Source organism: Trachypithecus francoisi, unplaced genomic scaffold, assembly GCF_009764315.1.
Source record: "Trachypithecus francoisi isolate TF-2019V2 unplaced genomic scaffold, Tfra_2.0 Lachesis_group17, whole genome shotgun sequence".
Taxonomy (NCBI): Eukaryota; Metazoa; Chordata; class Mammalia; order Primates; family Cercopithecidae; genus Trachypithecus; species Trachypithecus francoisi.
In genome coordinates, this window is record NW_022681462.1 from 7,114,089 (window position 1) to 7,139,026 (window position 24,938).

Consider the following 24,938-nt stretch of genomic DNA (forward strand, 5'->3'; position numbering starts at 1 on the left):
CAAATACTTCCTGATATTTTATTGAAGGTATATTATGTTGGTTTGCATTATTAATAAAAGGAAACTTCACTATGTTGTTTGCATAAAGAGTAAAAAAAAACTACAAAATCACGAATATTATTAAGTAACATGTCAAGTACATGACACAGGAAAAGGCACTGGCTTAAAAATTAGACACTTTTTCTGTCAACACTGAGAAAGTTTTTTTTTTTTTTTTCTTTTTTTTTTTGAGACGGAGTCTCGCTCTGCCGCCCAGGCTGGAGCGCAGTGGCCGGATCTCAGCTCACTGCAAGCTCCGCCTCCCGGGTTGACGCCATTCTCCTGCCTCAGCCTCCCGAGTAGCTGGGACTACAGGCGCCCGCCACCTCGCCCGGCTAGTTTTTTGTATTTTTTAGTAGAGACAGGGTTTCACCGTGTTAGCCAGGATGGTCTCGATCTCCTGACCTCGTGATCCGCCCGTCTCGGCCTCCCAAAGTGCTGGGATTACAGGCTTGAGCCACCGCGCCCGGCCAACACTGAGAAAGTTTTAACAGTTGATTGGAGGATTTGGATTCACTGTAAGACTAAAACGTTTTAAAAATCAGTAATTCACGAATAATAATAAATATGTATGTTTTAAATATATAAGAGGGCATTCCAATAAACTTGTGTACACATTTTCTAAACATGATGGATAAATTGGTTTTATGGTCTGTGGAACACAGCACAAAATGAGCGAGCAATGCAAATAAGAGTCTTATCTAAGTCTCTCCTCTGTCCCCAGGGAGACAGAAAATTTAATTAAATGGCTTGAATAAAATAAAATATAGCAGTTGCAATATATTAGAAGCAAAAAAGTAAGAATTGGGGAACTTGCCGTCTGCTAGGAAAGTGAGAATAAAAATAAGAAAAATAGTCAGAATGAGGGCTTTTTGATTATAACAGTAAAACAGCAACAGAACTAACATAACTAACTCCATTTTTGTTTAAATAACCTTTACCCATTCTTGTACATAGGCCAGGATAATTTTAAACACTAAAATAGTATACAAAAACAGCAGTCATGTAGTTTAAAAAACTAATTCTGGAATTAAAGGAAAAGTATGTAAACAGCTAACTATGTTTTGTTAAAGACTTATAGGAGCACTGTGACCTGATGAAGGACAGGGAAGTTGCAAGCCTTCTTGGACACTCGCTGGTGCCCAGATGTCTGTGGTTGTTGGTTACCTCTTGATCTCCATCTCCTTCTCTTCCCCTGGCCTTAACATAAAAAGGCTCTAAATTTTGAACTGACTTAAGTTGATATTCTAGGACAATAATCCACCATTCTAGGACAATAATCCACCATCTTCTTTGGTTTGCTGATTCTCCAAATATATTTGTTTCCTCCCTACCAACCCTTGTGTCTCAAGTCTGGCTTTTGAGCAGTGAGCTGTCAATCTTGGGTTTGGTTACATAATGATATATATGACAGTCAAGAAATCCCTACGGTTGTAAGTGAATAGATGCTGGATAAGTGATAGGCAGTTTCAATTATCCCTGTCTCCTATTATTTACATGATTCTACAGTTGCCTCCTTTTGAGTGTGGGCTGGACATAGTCACCTGCTTTGAAGAAATAGAATACAGAAAAAATGATTTTTCTATGTTCTATGTTTAAGTTACAGTAAAATTGTTACTTCCAATTTACTAGTATTCTAGACATATGGCTTTTAAAGTACCTTGCAGTTTAGCCAGAAAAAAATAGTTATTTGGTTTATTGTAACTGTTGAGAACTCTATTTAGAATTAAATAGGGCTTATTTCATGGACTATCTGAAGTGTCTTATGTATGTGTGTTTCATAATGCTATAATAGTTTTGAAAATGTTAGGCATATTTTACTTCAGAAATCTTGAAAGCTTGAGGAGAGATTCATATATATTTTTGAGTGGGCCTTTCTATTCTTTTCTATTATTGTGTATGGAAGACATGCACATAAACTCATTCTGTGATTAGTTTAAATCACCATGCTCTGTTTTTAGATACTGAAAGTATGTCTCCATGGCAGTTGATTGTGGTTAGCAGAAACAGAAAAGTCAGCTTCCTATAAACTCCCATGATAAGACAGCAGAAAAAGGCAAACTCTGGGAATACAAGGTAGTACAATTTATTGATTGACATAAACTTCTACAGTAATTCATCTGTTTTCCTGCCTGAACTTTTTCAAGCTGCAACATAATGAACAAAAAGATGATTTTATTATTTAATTGAGTTAATGAATTTATTTATTTATTTTAGAGATGTGGTCTGACTTTGTTGCTCAGGCTGATCTCAGACTCATTGGGCTCAATAGATCCTCCTGCTTTAGCTTTTCAAGTACCTGAAACTACAGATGTGCGCCACCACATCCAGCTTATTTCTGGTTGGGCAATAATGTCTACTCTAAATGGCTCTGCTGGAAAGATCTGTGAATCTTACATTACTAATCTACCTATCTGTTTTTCCAGTATATTCAATCTGTATTTCAATAACTGTTGACTTTTTGCCAGCCTTATATCTACTCTACCGTCAGTAGCAAGACAATTGTGTAGATCAGGGTTGTCTATAGTAGTTAAAAGGTAAGAATCACTTGGCATATGTGTTAATATAATAATTCTAAGGTCTGTCTGCCAGAAATTCTGATTCTAAAAATTGGTATGGATACCTAGAATCTGCACAGTAGATGACATTTTAAGTTAGAAATACTTAAGCAACACTTATAAAAATGATCAGGAAGAATAAAAGAATAACAGAAGATACCAGTTAAAACAGGCATACATCTTTTGGCCAAATTCCAGAAATTTAGACTAAAATGTTATGAATAAATAAGTGCTAAAATAATTGCATAAAATTTTATGCTTCTTGAACTTAAATTGAAAGCAGAAGAATATTTTAGAAACATTATTTTATTATTTTCATGATCTCTAAATGGAAATCTGAAACAAATTGATTGGAAAGGTTGAAATCATTGAAAGATTTTTCAATAAGCTGTATAAGCATAAACAAAATTAATAAAACAAACAGTAATCCCAACTGCAGACCAAAACATCATCTTTCTTTTGGTTAGAGCCTGAGATAGAGCATGTTAACCAAATGGCATGGAATTGGGAACTAAATGTGGGCAGCTACCCTGTGAAGAGTCACCTCTGCAGGTATAACTCGACTTGTGCCTCCTCCAGGAGAAATAAGTGGACTTAGATATATTGTTCAGAGCTGTTCTTCTCTAATGCAGCTATCAGGCTAATCACTGCATCTCCATAGAGACAGATTGAGGAAAAGGTCAGGAAGGCCATGAATGTATTTAGGGGCAGTCCCTCCTGGGAAAGAACAGAAATGGGAAGAAAATAAAATATTTCCTTAAAAATGAATACATGGAAACTAGTCAATAACCTTGTTTGCTTACCAAAGGATTATCTGTTTTAGGTGTCCTTTCTCAGGATTTCTTCAGCTTCTACACTTCTCTAATTTTGAAACACTAGTTCTGAAAATTGAGCCAGCCATATCAACATAATTATACACACAAAGGGAGCATAACCTGAAGTTAACATAAAATTATGTGATTGGACTAACATTCAGTTGTTACCACAATTATCCAGTCTGGCACTGTGCATTATTGCATATCACATTGTATTAATATGTATAAAAGAGAGAGGGTCAATAAATATTTAGCAGATGAATCAGAGTTGGTGTCTCAAGATTACAAGGGTGATTTACAAGTTATCTTAGATAATTTATAGAAGAAGCACTGTGTGGGTTTTGTAGAGAAAACAAAGGAAATTATTTACCATCCCCTCCTCATTTAGCATATTCAGGAAATATCTAGTAGCTTTTTGATGAGGCATAGAGATGGATGAGCATGAGGAGCTGCTTAAGAGGAGTCCTAAAAATGTGGCCAGGACAGCTTGCTGGAGCATTTATGACACACTTAAGAATGTTTCCCTCATTTTGTGTGGGCCAGTAGTCTTCAAAATCTTTTTCATGACACTTATTGTGAAAGTTGAAGAATTTAACCCCAATTATTTATATTTATATCTATATGTTTAAAACTACACATAAGTTATAAACATACTTGTGTGTGTGTATATATAAGTAATTATCTATATGTAATACTGTCAAACTGTCTAACATTGCTAGTAATTAACATATTTTTCATTCTTAAACATTAACATGGAAAGAGATTAAATATACAAACAGATGCCCCTTGACTTATGATGGGGTCTTGGTCCCAATAAACCCATTGTTAGTTGAAAATATTGTAAATCAAAAATGCATCGAATACAACTAACCTACTGAAAGTCATAGCTTAGCCTAGCCTACCTTAAACAAGCTCAGAGCATTTACAGAGCTTGCAGTTGGGCTCAATCATCTAACACATCTAGCCTATCTTATAATAAAGTATTGAAAATCGCATGTAATTTATTGAATACTATACTGAAACATGGTCTCTAATGAATGTGGATCACTTTTGTGCCAGTTTAAAGTAAAAAATTGAAGTTAAACCAACATAAGTTATGGACCATCTGTATTGAGTTTGTCTCCCACCAGAACATGTGAAATAATAGTAAAGGGGTTTTTGAAAAGACATAAATCTGCAAATACAAAGAGAATAAAAGAGGAGTAAGCAACATTTTAGAAGGTAGAGAAGATATGGAAGAGTGGTAATTTACTCATTGAATCCATGGAAGACGAATCCTAAGCTACCATGGGGAAAGCCAAGAAGTAACTTGAGTTTTGCCCCAGTGCTCATAAAAGGACCATGAACTCATGACACCATTAAATCTGTAAGCGTAAATGAAGACACTCAGCCATTTTAAGAAACGATCAGAGTACAGGATAGACTACAAGACCTTCTCTCCACCTTACTTAGTGCAGTTAGAGCAGCACTCTTCTTCTCCATACCCATAGAAGACTGAAGATTTAATATTCGACAGGTTAAAATTGAAGGACTCTGATCTGGATATACTAGACAAGTTAAGAACGATATTAGCCTGAAAACAGAGGTGCTGACTAATTGCAAAATGTACTGAGATTCCAAACTCCCTTTTGTCTCTTATCTCACAGATTATTGGCAAGCAGGGCTGATTCCCTGATTCTTACCTGGGAAATATAATGACCCCTGAAAGAAAATATTAAATATATTTATATCATGGATTATCTAAGGAAACAGCTCTACCTCATAATCTATTAAGCCAAAATTTAAAAAATTCCTTCAGTCATTCTGAAATTCCAGTAAGGAAGGAGCTTCAACGTGGTTCACTAGAGGTATCTAGCATTTGCCTTGTCCACAAAGAACCAAAATAGGGAGTAGATGATCACACTTGAAATACAGTGCCTAAGAGAGAACACTAGAATTCAACAGAGAAGTAACAGGAAGCAAAAAGGCAAGGAAGGAGAGAGAAGTTAGGGAGGCCAGGCTTGACCAAGAGCCCTCGGGAGGGTCTGCAATGTGGGGGAAGGGCCTGCAATGTGGGGGAAGGGCCTGCAATGTGGGGGAAGGGTCTGCAATGTGGGGGAAGGGCCTGCAATGTGGGGGAAGGGCCTGCAATGTGGGGGAAGGGTCTGCAATGTGGGGGAAGGGCCTGCAATGTGGGGGAAGGGCAACTCAGACATCCCCAGCAGTCCACATCCCCATGTAGACTCCTGCAATTCTAGCCACAGGAGAGCCCCTTGACAGTAGCACGTCCTGAAACCAACCATAGAAAGCTACCTAGAGACTACAGAAAGGCATTACTCCAGAGAGAGCTCATGGTGAGGCCCATACACTGCCAAAACCTAAGCAGCTGCAGCACACCACCATTTTGGGAGCCAAGCCACCACCAGATTGCATCCCACCCTGGGGTCTAATAACATACTTTTCACATCCCTGGAGCCCCATTGACATCTGATGTCCCCAGCCACTGCTATTACTGGCTGCTGCCTCGGAAAGTCTAAGGACAAGTCACTGGCAGCACCCCCGTCACCCTCATTGAGGTCAATGTGCATTTATATGTACCTTGAGAACAAGCTACCATGCCTGTAGCTGTCACCTAGGGCCAAAAGACACACTCCTCAACCACCTGGCTACAAATGCTGCCAATAAGCAACTCTCCTCTCCCCAGCAGCAGGGACACAGTGCCCTTGCACATGCCATAAGGGCAGCAACCCCTCCTCACCACTGTTGTGTTCCCCACATGAGACTTCACTGGTACCTGGAGATCACCCTACTGTTTACCATAGCCAGCACCCACATGCACCGCTGGGGCATCTGAGACCTGCTCCTCCCTTCCTGGCTTGAATTTCCAGCATTCAAGAATGTCATTTGAAGGCTTCGGAATCATCCCATTCCATCCACCACTGTTGGCCACTGAGCACTCCTCCTGGGGGCCTGAAAACAAGTCCACTCTTCCTGCCACTACACCAGGGTTATTACTAAACTGCACATGCCACCAGCAGGCCTAGGGACTTACCAACACAGCAGTTGCAGCCATTGCCAACACCAGTGCAGATTGCTTGGGAGTCCAAGGGTGGTCCTGCCATTGCTACTGCCATCACATATGCCATGCCCTCTGCCCAGGACCCTGAAGATGTGCCCACTTGCATGGACCACCACTGTCACTGATAGCACCTGAACAAGTCACCTGTACCAAGTGCCAGAGCCTGCTACTCTGGGGTCTGAGGACACACACACTAGCATTCCTGCTACCACTGGGGCCTGAGATTGGCCCACCTGATGTCACTGTCCTGAGCAAAACTTCACCACAGCTTCCACTACAGCCATACAATCACTTAGAGATGTCAATATAAGGGTTGCACAATAAAGTTTGGTTTTAGGCATATTAGTCTACTAATTTCATGGCACATGGATGGCCTCTAAAGAAATGAAAGTATGTATGAAAGAGAACATTTCTAGCTAAAATGGCCAAGATGACTTAAGGGAAGAGGTGAATTGCCCAGAACCTTGAGTGGTGGTTCATTTGTGTCGATGAATGGATTTGGGGGACAGGGAAAGTTTAAAGAAATCGGCAATGCTGAGAAAGGGGCCAAGACAACCAAACAGAAACAGCTCCAATCTGTAGCTCCTAGCGAGATGAACTCAGAAGGTGGGTGATTTCTGTATCTCCAACTGAGGTACCAAGTTCATTTCATTGGGACTGACTAGGCAGGTGGCGTGACCCATGGAGAGCGAGAAGCAGGGTGGGATGTCACTTTACCCAGGAGCTGCACGAGGTGGGGCGACCTCCCTCCCACAGCCAAGGGAAGCAGTGAGGGTCTGTGCTAACCACCAGAGATACCATGCTTCTCCCATGGATTTTTACAGTCTGTGAATCAGGAGATTCCCTTGTGAGTCTATACCACTAGGGCCTTGTGTCTCAAGCACAAAACTGGGATAACCAACGATGCCACTCCTGCCAGTGGCTGTTAAGGCTGGCACTGAGCTACAGGAGTTTTACATACTCCAGCAGTACCTGGAACTTCAGTGAGGCAGGAGAACCTCACAGGAGTGGAAAGGCTAAAGCTAGGGAGCCAAGTGGTCTTGATCAGTGGGTCCTACTCCTACGGAGCCCTGCAAGCTAAGACCCACTGGCTTAAGACCCCTGCTGCCAGCACCGCAGTCTGGAGTCTGCTTGGAAGGACTGAGTTTCTGGGGCAGTTGCAACTGCCATTATTGCAGCTGTAGTTGGTGGTTTTCCCCTGACAGTGCAAAGAAGACTGAGAGGTTTGGATTGAGTGGAATTTTTCCACAGTGCAGCAAAGAGGCTGGGGCAGATCATGGCCAGTCTGCCTTTTTAGGTTGGACCCAGAGCCATCCTTCCTCACTGGGCAGGCTATCCCTGCAGGAATTCCAGCAGCTCCAGTCAGGGGCTTACAGACAGAAATCTCATCTCCCTGGGACAGAGCACCTGCAGGGGAGGGGGCATTGCATTCTCAAGTTCAGCAGACTTAATCTTTCATACCTACTGGCTCTGAAGAGACTGGCTGATCCAGATGAGGGGAACTCCCCCCAGCACAGTGCACTAGCTCCACTAATGGAAAGTCAGACTGCTCCTTAAGTGGGTCTTGGATCCCATGCCTCCTGACTTGACTGGGTGAGACCTCCCAACAGGGGTCACCAGACACCTCATGTAAGAGAGTTCCAGCTGGCACCAGGTCGGTGCCCCTGTGGGATGAAGCTTCTGAAGGGAGGAGCAGGCAGCAATCTTTGCTGTTCTACAGCCTCCACTGGTGATTCCCAGGCAAACAGGGTCTGAAGTGCCCCCAGCAAACTGCAGCAGGCCTGACTGTTAGAAGAGAAACAAATGAACAGAAAGTAACAACAACAAAGACCCCACAAAAACCCCACTGAAAGGTCATCAGCCTCGAAGATCAAAGGTAGATAAATCCACGAAGATGAACAAAGACACTGAAAATTGCAAAAGCCAAAATGTCGCTTCTCCAAATGATCGCAACACTTCTCCAGCAAGGGCACAGAATCGGACTGAAGCTGAAATGGATGAACTGACAGAAGTAAGCTTCAGAAAGTTGGTAACAGTGAATTTCTCTGAGCTAAAGGATTATGTTCTAACTCAGTGCGAAGAAGCTAAACACCATGATAAAAGATTACAGGAGCTGTTAACTAGAATAACCAGTTTAGAGAGGAACAAAAATGACCTGATGGAACTGAAAATCACAGCACGAGAACTTCATGAGTCACAGTATCAATAGTATCAATAGTCAAATCAATCAAGCAGAAGAGAGAATATCAGAGCTTGAAGAATATCTGGCTGAATTAAGACAGGCAGACAAGATTAGGGAAAACAGAATGGAAAGGAATGAACAAACCTCAAAGAACTATGGGACTATGTAAAAAGATCAAACCTACAACTAATTGGAGTACCTGAAAAAGATGAGAATTGAACCAAGTTGGAAAACACTTTTCAGGATATCATTCAGGAGAACTTTCCTAACCTAGGAAGACAGGCCAATATTCAAATTCAGGAAATCCAGAGGACCCCAATAAGACTTCTTACTCCATGAAAAGATCTGCCCTAAGACACATAATTATCAGATTATCCAAGGTTGAAATAAAGGACAAAATGTTAAGGGCATCCAGAGAGAAAGGCCAGGTCACCTACATAGGAAAATCCATCAGACTAACAGCAGACCTCTCACTGGAAACCCTCCAAGCCAGAAGAGATTGAGGACCAATAGTCATCATTTTTAAAGAAAATAAATTCCAACACAGAATTTTATATCCTGCTAAACTTAGCTTTGTAATCGAAGGAGACATAAAATCTTTTTCAGACAAAGAAATGCTGAGGGATTTTGTCACTACTGAGCCTACACTGCAAGAGCTCCTGAAGGAAGCACTAAATGTGGATAGGAAAATCCATTACCAGCCACTGCAAAAACACACTGAGGTACACAGACCAATGACACTATGAAGCAACTACATTAATAAGTTTGCAAAGTTAACCAGCCAGCATCATGGCAGGATCAAATTCACACAGCAATATTAACCTTAAATGTAAATGGGCTTAATGCCCCAATTAAAAGACAGACACAGAATGGCAAGCTGGATAAAAACAAAAGACCTATTGGTGTGCTGTATTCAAGAGACACATCTCATGTGCAAAGATGCACATAGACTTAAAGGGATGGAGGAAAATTTACCAAGCAAATGGAAAGCAGAAAAAATCAGGGGTTGCAATCCTAGTTTCTCAGAAAATAGACTTTAAGCCAACAAAGGTCAAAAAAGATAAAGAAGGGCATTATGTAATGTTAAAGGGTTCAATTTAACAAGAATAGCTACCTATCCTAAATATATATGCACCCAATACAGGAGCACCCACATTCATAAAACAAGTTCTTAAAGAGCTACTAAGATACTTAGACCTCCCCCCCCACACACAATAATAGTGGGAGATTTAATACCTCACTGTCAGTATTAGATCACTGAGACAGAAAATTAACAAAGACATTCAGGACTTGAACTCAGCTCTAGACCAAGTGGACATTATAGGTATCTACAGAACTCTCCACTTCAAAACAACAGAATATACACTTTTTCTGTGCCACATGGCACTTACTCTAAAATTGATCACATAATTGGAAGTAAAACACTCCTCAACAAACACAGAGAACTGAAATCATAATAGTCTCCCAGACCACAACACGATCAAATTAGAACTCAAGAATAAGAAACCCACTCAAAACAACATAACTATATGGAAACTGAACAACCTGCTACTTAATGACCCCTGGGTAAATAACTTAAGGCAGAAATCAGGAAGTTCTTTGAAACCAATGAAAACAAAAAGACAACATACCAGAATTTCTGGGATACAGCTAAAGTAGTGTTAAGAGGAAAATTTATAACACTAAATGCCCACATCAAAAACCTAGAAAAATCTCAAACTGACACTGTAACATCACAACTAAAACAAGTAGAGAACCAAGGGCAAATCCAAGAGCTAGCAGAAGACAAGAAATAACCAAGCTTAGAGCCAACTGAAGTAGATAGAGACACACCCAAAAAACTTCAAAAAATCAGTGAATCCAGGAGCTGATTTAAAAAACAACAGTAATAAAATAGACTGCTAGCAAGACTGATAAAGAAGAAAAGATTCAAATAAATATAGTCAGAAATAATAATGGGGATGCCACCACTGACCCCACAGAAATACAATCATCAGAGAATACTATAAACACTTCTATGCTAATAAATTAGAAAATCTAGAAGAAATTGATAAATTTCTGGGCACATACACCCTCCCAAGACTGAACCAGGAAGAAGTTGAATCCTTGAATAGACCAACAAGTTCTGAAATTGAGGCAGTAATTAATGGCCTACCAACAACAAGAAAAAAAATCCCAGTTCCAGTTGGATTTACAGCTGAATTCTACCACAAATACAAAGAGGAGCTGGTACCATTTCTTATGAAACCATTCCAAACAATTGAAATGGAGGGACTTCTCCCTAACTCATTGTATGAGGTCAGAATTATCCTGATACCAAAACCTGGGAGAGATACACCAAAAAATAAAACTTCTATCAAATATCACTGATGAACGAGGATGCAAAAATCCTCAGTAAAATACTGGCAAATAGAATCCAGCAGCACATCAAAAAGCTTATCCACCATGATCAAGTCAGCTTCATCCCTGAGATGCAAGGCAGTTCAAAATACACAAATCAATAAATGTGATTCATCACATAAACAGAACTAAAGACAAAAACCACATGATTATCTCAATAGACACAGAAAAGTCCTTTGATAAAATTCAACATCCCTTCATGTTAAAAACTCTCAATAAACTAGGTGTTGAAATAACATACCTTATAATAATAAAAGCCATTTATAATAAACCCACAGCCAATATTATACTGAATGGTCAAAAACTGAAACCATTCCCCTTGAAAACTGGCATAAGACAAGGATGCCCTCTCTCACCACTCTTATTCAACATAGTGTTGGAAGTTCTGGCCAGAGCAATTAGCCAACAGAAAGAAAGAAAGGGTATTCAAATACAAAGAGAGAAAGTCAAATTGTCTTTATTTGCAAATTACATGATCATATATCTAGAAAACCCCATCAACTGAGCCCAGAAGCTTCTTAAACTGATAAGCATCTTCAGCAAAGTCTCAAAATACAAAATCAGTGTGTGGAAACCAGAAGCATTTCTATACACCAACAACAGACAAGCAGAGAGCAAACCATAAATAAACTCCCATTCAAAATTGCCACTAACAGAATAAACTACCTAGGAATATGTCTAACAAGGGAAGTAAAGGACCTTTTCAAGGAGAACTACTAACCACTGTTCAAGGAAATCAGAGAGGAAACAAGTAGATGGAAAAACATTCCATGCTCATGGATAGGAAGAATCAATATCATAAAAATGGCCATACTGCCCAAAGCAATTTATAGATTCAATGCTATTCCCATTAAACTACCATTGACAGTCGTCACCAAATTTAAAAAAAAAAAAAAAAAAAAAAATTAAATTCATACGGAACCAAAAAGAGCTTACATAGCAAAGACAATACTAAGCAAAATTAACAAAGCTGGAGTCATCACACTACCTGACTTCAGACTATACTACAAAACTACAGTAACCAAAACTGCATAGTACTAGTACAAAAACAGACACATAGACCAATGAAACAGAACAGAGGCCTCAAGAATAACACCACACATCTACATCCATCTGATCTTCAACAAACCTGACAAAAACAAGCAATGGGGAAAGGACTTCCTGTTTAATAAGTGGTGCTGGGAGAACTGACTAGCCATATGCAGAAAATTGAAACTGGACCTCTTCCTTACACCTCATACAAAAATTAACTCAAGATGAATTAAAAACGTAAGTGTAAAACCCTAAACTATAAGAACCCTAGAAGAAAATCTAGGCAATACCATTCAGGACATAGGCATGGCAAAGATGTTATGATGAAATCACCAATAGCAATTGCAATAAAATCAATAATTGACACATGGGATCTAATTAAACTAAGAGCTTCAGCACAGCAAATGAAACTATCATCAGAACAAACAGACAACCCACAGAATGTGAAAATAATTTGCAATCTATCCATCTGTCAAAGATCTAATATGCTTTGTCAGAATCTACAAGGAACTCAAGCAAATTTACAAGGAAAAACAACCCCATTAAAAAATGAGCAAAGGATATAAACAGACACTTCTCAATAAAAGACATACATGCGGCCAAAAAAACATGTGAAAATCACTGATCATTAGAGAAATGCAAATTAAAACCACAATGAGATACCATGTCTTGCCACTCAGAATAGCAATTACTAAAAAGTTCAAGAAACTACAGATACTGGTGAATAGGTGGAGAAATAAGAATGCTTCTACACTTTTGGTGGGAGTGTAAATTAGTTCAACCATTGTGGAAGACACTATGGCAATTTCTCAAATATTTAGAACCAGAAATACCTTTTGACCCAGCAATCCCATTACTGGATATATATCCAAAGGAATATAAATCTTTCTATTATAAAGATACATCTACGTGTATGTCATTGCAACACTATTCACAATAGCAAAGAAATGGAATCAAACCAAATGCCCATCCATGATAGACTGAATAAAGAAAATATGGTACATATACACCCCAAAATACTGTGCAGCCATAAAAACGAATGAGATCATGTCCTTTGCAGGGGCGTGGATGAAGCTGGAAGCCGTTGTCTTCAGCAAACTAATGCAGGAACAGGAAACCAAACAACACGTTCTCACTTTTAAATGGGAGCTGAACAATGAGAACGTATGGACACAGAGAGCGGAACAACACTTACTGGGGGCCTGTTACGGTAGAGTGGGGTGGAGGCATGGAGAGCATTAGGAAAAATAGCTAATGCATGCTGGGTTTAATACCTAGGAGATGTGTTGATAGGCACAGCAAACCGCCACGGCACACCTTGGCCTATGTAACAAACCTGCACATCTTGCACATGTACCCCAGAACTTAAAAATTAAATACAAAAGAAAGAAATGTGCGATGCTAAACAACAAAAATGGCAAATGCATGCAAATGTCAGTGAACATAAAACATTTCTGTTTAATTTAAACAAGGTTAGTAGACAAGCCAGACTATTCACTTATTCTAACAACTTTAGAAATGAGGTTGGATTGTTCAGTATTTTACTTACATAATTCCATAACTATGGTGCATCTCAATCTTTTCTCTTATTTGGAATAAATACCAGGTTGTGAGCCATGTGTTTGGTGGAATTTCTAAATAACTCATCAAATTCAATGACAGACTTCTCCTCTCCCTTCATGATTAATTCCAGATAGTTTTTTTTTTTTTCTTCCCATGTTCCCACAAGCCTTGACTTCTCTACCCAACCTAATTATTTTATTTATTTCCAACTTTTCCTCAGGCAATAAAAACCTAGGCAATTATAAGAGTTAATAACAAGCATAAAGGTTGTACTCATTAATTTAGTTTTACAGTTTTGAATTTTAAATGTAGAAAAACTGCCAGAGTGCTCAATGGTAGGTTTCTGCTCATATAGAAAAGGGATGTGTTGAATTGAGCCATATGTTGGCCTCCTCCTTTATGACAATGCATGTTCTAAGAGATTACATGCATGGACTGCTTTATGCATCTTGCTGAGAAATTTATAGCATGTGTCTTCTGAACATAATTAGATCTTGCTATGTGATAAAAGCATTCTACTGAATTTATTTTAGCTTGTAACTGAATAAACTTGCTTTGTTAATTTTTCGGCATCTGCTAAATTTAAGTATATTTTTGCTATAAATTGTATTAGTATGTAATTGACTCTGTAGTAAAATTAATTAATTTTATATTTCATTTTAACTGATTGAGATATATTTACAATACCAGGAAGATCAACAGAAAGAACACAGGCCTTGAAAATTCTGATTTGATTACAAGTATTAGGTACTTTATGTTATCAAAATATATACAATGCAAGGGAAGGTCCTGGGACATCAGTGATGTCTTCAAACAGAGTGTAGAAGGACATTATTTGTTGTGTAAGTGAAACTAATTTATCAACTCTCAGTCTCCCAATTTTGAAGATATGGAGAAGAATGTTCTCTTTTAAGGATAAATTTTTTGAAAGTTGAAAGACCTAAAAGAAAAGCAATATAAAATGGAAATCATGTAGATAGACACTTATAATTTTATGCCCTTCCTCTCATCAGTATCCATGTAATGTGTATTTCTTTTCTTTCTTTTTTTTTTTTTTGTTTTTTTTTTTTTTTGTTTGTTTGTTTGTTTGAGACGGAGTCTTGCTTTTTCGCCCAGGCTGGAGTGCAGTTGGCCAGATCTCAGCTCACTGCAAGCTCTGCCTCCCGGGTTTATGCCATTCTCCTGCCTCAGTCTCCTGAGTAGCTGGGACTACAGGCGCCCACCACCTCGCCCGGCTAGTTTTTTGTATCTTTTAGTAGAGACGGGGTTTCACCGTGTTAGCCAGGATGGTCTAGATCTCCTGACCTCATGACCCGTCCGTCTTGGCCTCCCAAAGTGCTGGGGTTACAGGTTTAAAGCCACCGTGCCCAGCCTGTAATGTGTATTTCATACATTGCTATTAATTTTGAAATGCAAATATCTTTGTATTAAAAATTATCTTTCCCACATGAATTTTATGTACATTATATTAAAAATATACAAAACACATATACAATATGTGTATAAAACATGTTATTTTTTTCAGTGAAGGGTTTTCTTATTTGCTAAAGGTAACTCACTATTTTAAACCAGTTCTACTTTACTATTCTTCAAAACAGGCAGTTTTTTATTTGTTTTGAGAATATTTTGCTATGTTTTATGACAACATACCTGTCAAGTTTGCATGGTTATCCTAATTAGAGAATTAGATGCTAACCTCAACATAACTATGATGTAGGTAATGTGTCATGAAAGTCTTATGTGATGGAAAGCTGACAATTGCAGAACAGTAGTCCTTGGCCTTCATGGATCATGACCCATAAGTAGACTTTAAGTACTTTAAGTGTTTACAGTTTTCTTACATGTTAAGGCAAAAGATCTTATCAAAGGCAATTTATGTGTCAATAATGATAGGTACTTATTACATGTCCAACACAGCATTCATATGCTAAAGTAGTTTTATATAATTTGCTTTATGTCCAAGATAATATTAATAATGGTACTTGTTAATGTCCTTCTAGGATCTCACTGTAACTGAAATAATATTAATGCTTTTCTATTAAGATTTAAAATCATATTTGAACTTCCAACATCTGCTTAGTATACGGAAAGCTAGAAAAGCACCACTCTCTGTATTAGGCTGTTCTTACACTGCTAGAAAGAAATATCTGAGACTGGGCATTTTACAAAGAAAAGAGGTTTAATTGGCTCACAGTTCTGCGTGTTGTACAGGAAGCATGGTGCTGGCATCTACTTCTGGTGAGGCCTTAAGGAGCTTATAATCCTGGTGAAGTTGACAGGGAGCCAGCATGTCACATAGTGAAAGCAAGAGCAAGAGAAAAAGGGAGAGAGGTTCCAGATATGTAAGCCACCAGATTTCACATGAACTGAGAGAGAACTCACTTATTACCAAGGTGATGGTGCTAAACCATTCAAGAGAGATCCACGTCCATGATCCCATCACCACCCACCACACCCCACCTCCAATACTGGGACTCTCATTTTAATATGAGATTTGGAGGGCACAAGCATCCAAGCCATATGATTCCATCTATACCTCCCCAAATCTCATGTCCTTCTCACATTTCAAAATACAATCATGCCTTTGCAATAACCCCCAAAGTCTTAATTTGTTCCAGCATTAACTCAAAAGTCCCAAGTCTCAAGTACCAAGTCCAAAGTCTCATTTGGAGATGGGTTACTTCCACCTATGAGCCTGTGAGATTAAATACAAGTTATTTTCTGTCTAGATACAATGGCGCTACAAGTTTTGTATATACATTTCCATTCCAGATAGGAGAAATTGACCAAACAAAAGGGTCTACAGGCTCCACTCAAGTTTGAAACTTAGCAGAGCAGTTATTAAATCTTAAAGCTCCAAAATATTCTCATTTGACTCCATGTCCTGCATCCAAGGTATACTAGAGCAAAGGGTGTGTTCTCAAGTCCTTGGGTTGCTCTGTCCCTGTGGCTTTGCAGGGTGCAGGCCCTGTGGCTGCTCTCACAGGTTGGAGTTTAGTGCTTGTGGCTTTCCCAGGCTCAGGATAAAAGCTCCCAGTGGATCTATCATTTTCAGATCTGGAGGATGGAGGCCCCCTTCCCACAGCTCCACTAGGCAGTGCCCTGGTGTAGATTTTGTCTGGAGGCTCCAATCCCACATTCCCCCTCAGCACTACCCTAGGAGAGGTTTTCTGTGAGGGCTCTGCCCCTGTAGCATGTGTCTGCCTGAGCACCCAGGCTTTCTCATACATCCTTTAAAATCTAAAGGGAAGATTCCAAGCCTCCTTCACTATTGCATTGTATGCACCAATAGACTTAAAACCACATGGAAGCCACCAATGCTTATTGTGGCCTGTGCTCTCCAAAGCAGTGGCCCAAGTAGTATCTGGGTCCAATCAAGAAGCTGGAGCTAGAGCAGCCAGGATTCTGGGAGCAGTGTCCTGGGCTTGCCCAGGGCAGCTGGGCCATGGGTCTGCCAAATAAACCATTCTTTCCTCCTAGGTCTCTGGGCCTGTGATGAGAGGCACTGTGTGAGAAATTTCTGAAATGCCTTTGAGACTTTTTCCCCATTGTCTTAGATAGTAACGCTTCACTCCCTTTTAGTCATGTAATCTCTCTAGCAAGTGACTGCCTGGGTAGCCTGTTTGTATTTCTCTCCAGAAAGTGTCTTTTCCTCTTCTACCACATGGGCAGGCTGCAAATTTTCCAAATTTTGACACTCCACTTCTCTTTTAAATATGAGTTCCAACTTTAAGCCATTCCTTTGCTCCCACATATGATCTTAGGTTGTTAGAAACAGCTATGCCCATTTATTGAACTCTTTGCTATAGGAATTTCTTTTACCAGATACCGTACATCATCATTCTTAAGTTCAAACTTTCTCAAAGTCCTGGGACATGGATGCAGTGCAGCCAAGATCTTTGCTAGGGAATAACAAGGGTGACTTTTATACACGTTCCTGATAAGTTTCTCATTTCCATCTGAGATCTCCTCAGTCTGATATTCCTGCCCATATCTCTTATCAGCATTTTTATCTCAAACATTTAACAAGTCTCCGAGAAGTTTCAGACTTTCTCTCATCATTCTGTCTTCTTCTGAGCCGTCCAAACTCTACCAACCTCTGTCCATTACCCAGTTCTAAATCTGCTTCTACATTTTTAGTTATCTTTGTAGCAGTGCCCCACTCTTGAGTACCAATTTTCTGTTTTAGGTTGTTTTTACATTGTGTAAAGAAATATCTGAGGCTGGCTAATTTATACAGAAAAAATGGTTTAATTGGCTCACAGTTCTGTAGGTTATACAAGAAGCACAGTGCCAGCATCTGGTGAAAGCCTGAGGAAGCTTTCAACCATGTGAGAAGGCAAAGAGGAAGCAGGCACATAACATGGTGAGAACAGGAGCAAGAGAAAGGGGGTTGGGGAGAGGTCCCAGACTTTTACACAACCGGATCCTGTGTGAATTGAATGAGAACTCACTTATCACCAAAGTAATGGTGATAAACCATTCTTGAGGGATCCGCCTCCATGAGTCAATCACCTTCCATCAGGTCCCACCTCCAACACTGGGAATCACATTTTAACATGAGATTTGGAGGGGACAAATATCCAAACCATTTCACTCCTACTCTTAAAAACAACAAAATAGCTAGAGTATCTACACATTCATAATTTTCTTGAACACTCCATAGATTTAAGTTTATAAGTCAACCAAATAACTAAAACTTTAACAAAAACAAGTTCCTTCTGGAAAGATGAGATTCAGGTACTTGCTTACCTGAGGAAGATGCTATTGGACACTGGTAAGATTAGTCTGGATAAATTGTTTAACGGAATGCTAAAGCCTGAGTGTGGGATAGCAGGGAATGTAGAACTCCTGGTGGGTACAGCCTGAGAGGAGGAGACTTTTCTCTCACAGGATTTTTTAATAGAACTCAGTAGCCTCACCAAAAAGATTATTGATCGCCCTAAAATCTATGCTGGGTTAAAGGAGACTCAGCAACTGAAGTAAAGGTCCAAAACAGGCTTCAAATTCCTTCACCGATGCCCCCACTCCTTTTTTTTTTTTTCTGTGGGAAATAAAGAAGCCTTAAGCTGTTCTTGAAGACCACTATACAGCGTTTTACTTAGGGAAATGGTGAAAATTGATTATAGCTGAGAGAGGGAGACAGAAAAATCACTCCAACCTAGAGGAAGTGGCAAAAATGTGCTCTGAATAGAGTCTTCTCCAGTTGAGGGAGGAGCATGGTCATTAGAAGGCCCTAACCCCGAAACCCAGGAAACGCAATATTTGCCTAGGATGAAAGCTTAATCAGAACCACAGTAAATGCCTTCCCCAAGCCCCCAACTGCCAACAGGTAAGCAAGCATCAAATAAAAAGGAACAGCAGAATACTGCTGGGGAAGGAGCAAGAGCATAGAGAGAGACCTGCTTTGAGGCACAGCATGGAGGGAAGACCTAAAGGTGAGGGTGGGAAGGTCACATTCAAGGAATCTGAAACAGGTGGTGCACCAGAGGGTAACTATAGCAACCACAAACCCCAATACCAACTCATTAATAACTGGATTGACTCAATGCTCTGAACAAAAGCCAAAGCAGAAGAAAAGTCATATCCAATATAAAAAAATAAAATAAAACATAAACAGATTACTTATTTGCCTCAGAATCAATACAAGCTTTCTAAATTTCAACAAAACTATATGGCATATAAAAATACAAAACCCATACTCTTAAGAGAAGCAGAAGTCAACAGAAATTTAAGTCATCCATCAGAAAGTATTGAGTTATTTAGACACTGTAAGAACCTTGGACATTCTTGTTTCTCATTCTACACCACATATTAGATAGTAGAATTTAGAATTAGGAAAGTTAACAGAGGCTAATAGCCCAGTTTACAGGGAGTAAAATATTTGATTGTCATAATCTAAATCTTGTGTTAAGAGGACATTCAATTATAGACATTAGTTTCCATTTAGAAGTATGTAAGACATTTCTGAGACATTGGCATTTTAAATGATTATATATTTAGGTACTTAAAGAAATAGGCTATCTAAAATATGTAATTATAAGGATAACTACCTCCCTCATTGATGATGGATAAATTAATTGTTTATGTCCCTTTGATTGTCCTTTAGATCTCATATGCAATAAATTGTAATAATTATTTGTAATGGCAAACTCACTTTTGCCCTGGCATAGTCCATTTTAATTTATCTAGTTAATTATTTAAAATAATGTAATAAGTACCTTCAAACATGCCAACCAAAACATAGCTCTTTTCCATGAGATTTGCTACTGATTAGCTTAATACTAATCATTTAAATGGACGTTTTATGAAATTGCTGACTTCTACCAGCATAGTTGTAATGGTTTAGAAGAAATTCTCCTTTTTCAGACTGATAACATTTTCTTCTTAAAAACTGAGCACTTCCAAACTTAGTGACATGACTTCTTTGCAATTATTTTTAAACTATTGCTATTTTTTAACTAAATGGCAACACCATGATAATGTTAGAGATTTTAACTTTATATACATAGAGATTTATAAATAACCACATTGGTTACTGCTATTTAACATATTATATAACTTGTTGACTGGCATAAAGTCTTCAAATGCGGGAGATAAAAAATGATCAAATGAGATATTTTCCTAGTTAACGATTTAGAAATTATCTAAATTGTTCCAGTTTTTTGTATTAATGAATTTGGTGATAGATATGTTTCACTTAGTGTTTATTTTATCTTTTCTACTAAAACATTCAATGCTCATATTTTCCTCTAAAATGTAATAATGAAACTTTCCCTTAGGTTATCATTTCATCTTATTGTTAAGCTGGAAAGTGACACTAAAATAAACCAATAAAAACAAAATAGATTGTAAATAATATGTTCTTTAAAACCTATTTTTATCATTTCCCAACTCCAACTTTTCATCTTCTTTTTCCTTTTTTTTTTTAAAAAAAATGTGGCTCCAGTAGTAGTTCAATCTCAGAATCAATTTCATAATATATGTTTTAATATAAACTCAGTCTTAGAAACCACTGTATTTAAAAGTAACCTAGAATAGGTTAGGTGTATATTCGGTAATAGGTCAGATTCATTTAACCCTTCCATGTCCTTCCAAGGTTGACTGAGGCTGTGTCAGCTACTTCTATGACATAATGAACAATGATACGATCTATTAGACAAGTTAGCCTGTAAAATAAGGTGTGAAAAATATAAATCGACAACGTATTTGGTGACATTCAGAGATAAGTGTTGTTGCAATATGTAACAATGAATAGGAAGTGGATAATATTTTGATGAGCAGAAATAAATTTTGGAAAGTTTTCTAAGCTTTTATCTTGGTATAATTTGATCACTCTATTTTCTCCATCATGAGAGGAACCTTTCATTCTTAACAAGTACGTTATAGAGGTATATAGTAACTATATAAGCTAACAAAAGGGGAGGAACTAGTTTGGCTTTCACAAGGGAGAATCAGAAGATATATCATAGAAGTGTGATCCTCAGTTTGGTTATAAAAGGTGAGTGTAATGGCAATAGATTGAGATAAAAAGAAACAAATGTGCAAAATCCCAGGAAAACAAAAGAACATGGTATATTTGGAAAATAACGAGAATTTCAATAAAGGTTTATAATACATCTCTGTTAGCCATGCTGCATGGCCACTCCAATGACTCTTCTACTCTGATAGAATGTCCCTAAATTATCAGTGGCATTGAGTTGACAGTCACTGCAGGCACTATCTGTGAACGCAAATATCTCCCAAAAGCATATGTCACACAAACTGGAGTATCAGCTGCATCGGATGCCCTCACTGGGGGTAATTTGAGTGACCTGTAGGTGAGCCCAATAAGAGAAAGAACAACATGATTCTGGTTGCAGATCCAGAAACTGTAGTGCACATCCAAGGTATGGTTAAATTAAACTGTCAACTCAACCTCCTGCTACCTCTCAACTGTATGTATGCTAAGAATAATTGTCAGGCCCCGGGATTTAATTTTACCCTCCTTGTGAACATGTTAGCCTGTTGTTACTGTTTCATGGATGATGGCAGTAGACATGAGACTCCTGGGTCAAAGGTAAAGAATTTCGTTACTCATGGCAGTATGAGCATCATGTTTACATTATTTTTTCTTGTTCCACTGGTTCAATGGGGCTAAAGCAGAAGGCCCAGATGGTTGCTGCACAGGCAGTGGGTTGCATTACAGGAGAATACTGAGCATCGATAATTGACTAACCTGTAGTAAGCAATAAGCAAGCACACTCTGTTCTAGAGAGATACATGATCTCATACCTCATGGTTACTCATTGTAAACACAACTCTGGCAAAGGAAAAGAGCTGCTAGGGCCTTGCATGTTTGGTGTACCCACTAAGACTAAGGAGCATGAGACTTCATGGAGGACTGTTACCCAACAAAACATAGATGAGATTGTTGAAGTAAGTTCACATCTGAAAGGTTATTCCATATAAGACTGTCCTACTTTCACTCTTGAGTTCACTTAGTCGTGTTATTAGTGCCCTACTTTTATTTATGTATTCACTTCATTATTTATGGGGAAATAAAATTTCACTCTATTTTTTAGTGTTCCTGTAGAAATCTGTAGCCTCCTGAGACACAGGAACGTTCTATTCTTCTTATACATAAGAATTTGATCTGTAGCTGTTTGTCTACTTAATGGTCCTGATATGAAAGTATAATAAAACTAATATTTCCTCAAGAGGATGAAATGGTTATATCCTGGAATAGTTCCCTAGATTAAGCTTCAGGATGTCAAGGAGACTGGAGTATTATCTCCCCATTATTGATATTTCAGAAGAAACAATGCCTCAGGCACAGGGGCTACCTGCCTCGTAGAGATATTTTATTTACATACCAAATGATTAGAGTAAGGACTCAGGCCCATTAGGATTCAGGGTCTCTAAGGAGACTCTTTTAGTAAGGGAGGAATACAGTGGCCTCTTTCCTCTTTATTAGCAGAGAACAAAAAAAAAATTTACTTTGTCTCTCTCCTATGGAGTATCTGGATACTCAGATAGTTGGTTTTTTTTTTTTTTTTTTCTATCAGTTTTCATCATGTCACTGCAAGGATAAAAGAAGGGGAGTCGACGCATTCATTTTTTACTGTGAGATAATAAGAAATCTGTCTCTGACCCAGGACATCTCCTGGGAGCATTTAGGATACAATTTTTAAAAGATGAATATTAAAAAGAAACAATTGAGTAGTTGCTCCACAAGTATCTATTAAAAACCTATTATGTGCCAACCCTGGGTTTTAATGTCAAAGATAAATTAGTGCTAAAAGAAGCATGGCACCTAACACATGGAGTTTACAGTACAGTAAAAGGATACTCTACACAAAAATAACACAAATACATGCACTGTTATAAATTCTTATAAATTCTATAAAAATAAATCAGGTTGTTAGGAAGGAGAACAAGGAAAATCCAATTTAGATTGGTATTAGATAAGACCTCTCTTAGCAATTACTTCATAGCACTTAACATATATTAATAACAATAAAGATAGAGATTATATGTATCTATCTTCCTCCCTATTCATCCTCATTTTTTTCTTTCCTTTCTCTTCTAACTTTGTCACTAAACTATCCCAGTACCTAGAATAAAGCCTTGTAAATAATAGGAAGTCAAGACATACTTGTTGAATAAATGAATGAGTGAAAAATTATTTGGGCATTGAAACTCAGATCTAAAGTGTGGTGATAAGTCAGGCCATAAATGAAGAAAAACCATTCCAGATTCAGGAAAAAGCATGTTGAATAATTTCACAGTAGGAGTAAACAGTAACTTACTGGCCATATTAAGGATGTTATATTTATCTCAAGATAATTTTTACTTTTTAAAAAAGGGATGACAATACACAAATTTATATATTTTTTAAAAGTCATACTGTCTATAGAGTGAACAATGGTTGTTCTAAGAGAAAGAGGAAGTAGAAAATTAAGTACTTCAGACTGGGCGCGGTGGCTCAGCCTCTAATCCCAGCACTCTGGGAGGCTGAGGTGGGCGGATCATGAGGTCAGGAGATGGAGACCATCCTGGCCAACATGATGAAACCCCATCTCTACTAAAAATACAGAAAAATTAGCTGGGCATGGTGGCGGGTGCCTGTGGTCCCAGCTCCTCAGGAGGCTGAGGAAGGAGAATCACTTGAACCTGGGAGGCAGAGATTATAATGAGCCGAGATTGCGCGCCACTGCACTCTAGCCTCGGTGACAGAATGAGACTCCTTCGCAAATAAATAAATAAAATAAAATAAAATAAAAGTACTTCATTAGGCTATGGTGGACAGGTGAGGAAGGTGACAGCAGACATAGGAATAAGAGCTAAAATTTAAGATAGGACTTTTACTTATAATCATAGAGATTTGCTGATAAGGATAGAGAGAGAAGCTGGTATGGCTGTTGATCACTAGGTCACAGCTTGAAATACAGAGCACATGCTAGTGCTATGTGGAAAGATGGAGAAGTTTGAAGGAGAAGTATAAATGGAAGATCCAAAAATTAGGAGTTCAGTTTAGGACAAGTGAAATTTTAGATAAATGGAAGGTAACCAGATGGAGAGATCAAGATATACAGTTTTGAAAGATCAGCACTATATATATAACTATCTTCACCATCAGTATACCTATGTGACATTTAAAGGCAAAGGAATGGATGAGATGATCTAGAAAATGAAAAGGGCAAGAGGAAGACAGAGGTTGGATAAGGAGTCTGAAAGGAAACGGAGGAGTGCCTAGAAAGGAAAAGGCAAACATGGTGAGTAGGGAGTGACTCTAGAGCAGAAAAGTCCTCACAAAGGAAGAAACAGAAATGGGGTGAATGATTCTGAGAATGCTGTAAGAAGAGTTTAAAAAAAATGTCCATTAGATTTTAATAATGTGAAAGTTATAACACTAGTAGTAGCAGTTTTCACAGAATTTAGGTATAGAAGGCAGATAGGAATCCATTGAAATCTGAATGTGTGGCATTGTTCTGTGAGCTCTGAAAGGACTACTCAAGGATACATGCAGCATGGAAATTAAATCCATGGCAAAGAAGTGAAATGTAAGAGCAAATTAATCAGTAACATATTTTAGGAATTATTGACTGTAATATATGATTCATTTTGTAGCTGATTTTAAAAATACTAGAACCAAATCTCCAGACAATAATGATTTGCAAAATGACAATGGAAGCATTTAAAGGATTAAGCATAAGGTGCTTCGTGAAAAAATTTGAATCATGCTAGAAATACATACAGCTAAATATGTATATTGAATTTTAATTACTTAAAATAAAACCTATAGAATC

The 24,938-nt window shown here is 38.3% G+C and overlaps 1 long non-coding RNA gene across 1 annotated transcript; it reads right to left on the bottom strand.

Annotated features, from left to right (window-relative positions):
- Window positions 1-3,031: 3,031 nt before the first annotated feature.
- Window positions 3,032-19,443, bottom strand: LOC117062921. The gene is made up of 3 exons (XR_004428626.1): window positions 19,350-19,443; window positions 3,401-3,478; window positions 3,032-3,314 (listed from the first exon to the last, which is right to left on the bottom strand). It is a non-coding gene; the product is annotated as an uncharacterized LOC117062921 (long non-coding RNA).
- Between the last annotated feature and the right edge of the window lie 5,495 nt (window positions 19,444-24,938).